Source organism: Ceratosolen solmsi, unplaced genomic scaffold (assembly GCF_000503995.2).
Source record: "Ceratosolen solmsi marchali unplaced genomic scaffold, CerSol_1.0 scaffold2, whole genome shotgun sequence".
Taxonomy (NCBI): domain Eukaryota; kingdom Metazoa; phylum Arthropoda; class Insecta; order Hymenoptera; family Agaonidae; genus Ceratosolen; species Ceratosolen solmsi.
Window position 1 is genome coordinate 5,833,932 of NW_011948422.1, and position 4,642 is coordinate 5,838,573.

The window sequence follows — 4,642 nt, forward strand, 5'->3', positions numbered from 1 at the left end:
TTTGGGGTTTTTTTTTTTTTTTTTTTTTTTTTTTTTTTTTTTTTTTTTTGTGCGAACCTCACCGCTTATCCTGTCACAATTATGTTTTGGACTGATGACGATGAGTCATGGAGAGTCGCGAGACAGCCTCCCGAATTACTACTATTTCGTTTATCAAGCTAAACACGTAAAAGCTAAGCACATAAGGAACGAGGTCGTCGATAGTGTTGGGAATTACCCCGATCGAGTACCACAACAAGGGACAAGATGCAAAAGGAGCCTTGGGCCACGACATTTGCAAGCTCACGGTTCTGCCACAGCGCACAAAACACACCTGCACTTAATCGCGTCTTCTCCTTCTCCTCCTCCTCCTCCTCTTTCTTCTACGACGTTTTATTTTCGAACACTCGATGAAGCGGCCGTTGTTGTGTACAATAGCACAAGCCAGGCGCGGGACTCGCGCGTGTCCTTCCGACTGACTGACTGACTGACTGTCTCTTCTACTCACTACGTAGAGCAGCAGTGAACCGCTTTTACGGCAGCGGCCTCTCGCACTACTTCTCCCAGTCCCAGGAGAGAATTAACGTCGTGCCTCGGGCTTCGGTTTCGTCGCTTCTGTCCAGCGAGAGGGAGGGAGAACGAGTGTGGAAATGTCAGCGAGCGCGAGTGAGAAGGGCTGGTAAGAGTGAGCCAGCGAACGCAAGCCGTGACGGAGAGGGCGGGGGGCACTGTTTCCTATCCGCGCATACGAAGTATTAAGAGAGAAAGAGAGAGTGAGAGAGCGCGCGTTCAAGACCATGTGGTCTTGCATGGCACTAACTCCCCACCTCTCGGCTGGAGAGAAAGAAAGAGGAGCAAATGAGAGAGCGGCTGTGCGCTGAAACGAGTGTAACGAAGAAAGAGGATTCGTATGCGCACGACCTGCCAAGGCTCTCTCCACCCTATTTCTCCTACCACTCCTACTTGCTTATAGTTCGGCGAATCTATCTTCTGTACTTCTCTTGTATTCGAATATATAATTTTTTCTTTTATACACTTGTCATACAACCCCTTACGCTATTTTCTTTCTCTCATTTTTTTCTCACTTTTTAAAACTCTTTTGTCAAATTAAGGTCCAAGATTACGTCTTAACAATTTTAAAAAATCTTCCTCACAAATTAGTGATTAATGATAAAATGACCAAATACTTTCATTACTCCCATAATATCGAACTTACAAAATATTATTCCAAATCTGCCAGTTGATTTATAAATAATTTTTTATCTTACTTGAAAGCAACCGATGTCTGTAGAAATTATTGCACTTTGAAGGTCCGTAGTGACGTCATACTGTGAAATAAAGTTTTATTACGTCATTATAGATTTGACATTTTTTCAAATACTTTATTTATTAATTAGTTAATTAATTGATTTATTGATTTGTAGCATGATATTTTTCTATGGCATTAATCGTTCGATAACATTTTTTAAATTTAACACAAATTTTCCAATTACAATTTATTAAATGATATGTTCAATTTAGTGGATAAAAAATAACGATAAAAAAAAAGAGAGATACAATATATAATATTTATGCGTGCATAATGGATGTCGAATTATTTGCCTTCATTGAATACCGAATAATTAATTAAACACGACTGTAAGAATGATAGTTAAGTTTAATATCTTAAAGTAACTACAAAATATGAAATGCAATTAAACATTATTTTTCATTCGATATCATTAAATTTACATTTACCAATATGAAGTCTTGCCTACGATATATATGATTGTATTTATTGTAATAATTTATTAATGTAACATAAATGTGACTACATACCTTCGACAATAAATAAATAACTTTATAATTATTCTTAACTTGATAAACGTTAACTTTATAATATATGATATTAATTAAATGCACATAGTTGGATAAGAATATTATAATATTAAATATCGAATTTTCATGTTTCAGTACAATAAAATATAATAAAATATACATATACTAGTATTTTTATATTTAATAAAGTGATTTATCACAGATTAATTTTTGTAAATGTTAAATGTAAAATAATCTTTTTATAAATTATAAAAAGATAAATTAAATCATAGATTAGATAATTTAATTTATACATTAAACATATTCAATAATAAAAGATTTTTTTGTAAACCAAGGATTTCAATTGAGAAAAATATCTTGAATAATAATAAAATGTCCATTGAATGGTAATTAGAAATCTACTAGATATAATTTTTAAATAATATTTACAATATTTATGTTTGAACTTTATCTAATTCATTAATTAAAAAAAATATATTTATTTTCGTTTTAAATTTTATTTTATTTATTTTCTTTATAATTTCGTTTCGTTTATATTTATTTTATTTTTAATTTACTTATTTTAGGCTCCTATTAATAGTTTATAATATTAGATATTCAAAAGATTAATATTTCTGGAAGCAAATAATATTATTTTTTACTTTCATTTTTTCGATTGAATTCTATGATTGACATAATATAATTATTTTCAATTTTATCGTGTTTTAATCACTATTTTAATTGATTATTATATGAACGATGAAAATAAAACTATAAATTGTCTAAATTTTTTGCGATCGACTTTATTTAAAATTGGTTGTTAATGTGCACACTTATATGTTATTTTTATGAATAAATGTATCTTTGCTAATTAAAGTAATATAATTTTTTGTTTTATAAACAAATATTGACAATCAATAAGTATCTTATTATTATTTTAATTATTATGAATTTCTTTTTGTCTACAGTGCGTATTCGTTATAATTAAAAATATTCTTCTATCTCTGTTTCTCTCTGTTAATTAAATTATATAACTAGCATAGTTTAATAAGTATCGAATATTTAATATTCGTGAGATCATTGGCTCCTTGCTTGACTAGTCATGGATACTTCAAGGAACATGTAACTAAATAATAAGAGGAATAAAGCTTCGATCCCACGTGTAATTGTTGAATTCTAGATATCATTGCAGATTTCAACTGATTTGAATGAAAATTAATTTTAAAACTAGTTCGAGTCTTCTTTGATATAATTATTTTCAAGCTTTGTTTACCTATTTTTTTTTTTTTTGGTTTTTGATTTTATTTTGTTTATAATTTACAAATTGTTAGTTTTTATAGTATTATTGAGTGGGAAATTGTAAGTATTACATTTATATCTTGAGTTATACTATTGAAATGTTTGAAAAAAAATATTTTAATGTACGATTTAGATTTACTGAGCTGTCTGTTAGATTTGGAAAAATTTATTTCATTGACACTAGTACGTTGTATATTTGATCGGATTAACTAAATTTATATTACAGTATAAATTGTTAAAAAATAGTCAACCTAATAGATTGGCCTTTAACGAGTAATAGAAAAGGGTCAGTAATATGTATAGTAAAAGGTCGAATAAATTTTCAATATAGTAGACGATTTTTAGTCATTAAAAATCCTTTAACAATAGTTTCGACTTTTTTCTATACTAATTAATTACAAATTATCCGTTATTGAATTTATTATTAATAAAAAGTTATTTAATTCTTCATTTATGTTCAATTTTTGTTTGTATATCTCAAACTTAATAGAATATTAAATTAATAAAATAATAATAATTATGATATATAAACCTTTGTTAATTAACAAATATATTAAAGTAAAATATTGGAAGAAAAATTTGGCTTAATAGCTTAAAAATTATTTTGATTTTTTTTTAATCGACTTGCTTGTTTCCTTGACTATGATGACCTTTACACTTGAATATTATAATCGTCCCCATTTTATAAGACCCAAAGATAATCATTAGTAATCTATTCGTCTCTGATCACTGACTTAATATAATCTAATTTCATTTAATCCTTGGCTTAACATATTCAGAAATATTTCAAATATGGAATTTTTAGGCCAATGAGTTTTACAGTTGACCTACAAGCGGGGCTTATAAAGTTTTAAAAAGACCATTTTGTAAACTTAATCTATAGCAAAATATATCTTATATATTATACTGTAGAAGAAATAATTTATTAGGGCAATTATTAATTTTTTTTTTTTTTTTTTTATGTAACATAATAGTAAATTGGATACAATTCTAAAACTCGAGACAGCAACATTAAATTTGCATACCAAATCAGTCTTATAATTCGACATTTTAACATTCGGTTAGAAGATCTTTTTATATGTGATCTTGCGTGACAAGATTGGTAATGTGGATTTTTAAAGTTGTAAGTTTGATAATTGTTTCCGAAGGTAAGTCAATCTAAATATTTGAAACAATCCAACACGTTTTAAAATGTCCATGTAATAAAGATGTCCAAGGCAATAACTACTACATAACCCTTTTAGTATGTTAGTATCGAGTGATCATGACAACTTTATTACAAAAAAATGAATATTTAATACTCGTACGTTTTTTATTCTTTGCGTAACTAGTTATGAAGATTACAGGAGACGCATACTAAATAACACGATAGATTAAATATATAATCGTAGCCTTCAGGAAAACTGTATATTTTGTCTATTAATGTATGGTGTGAACATAAGTGCCAATTAAAATCTAAATTGTAATAAGCCTAATTTTTTGTTTAATGTTCAGTGAATACATTTACCTCTTACGAATTTGTGATGGTGAGTATAGATAGTCAGCGAGTAGTAATACTTGTTCGATA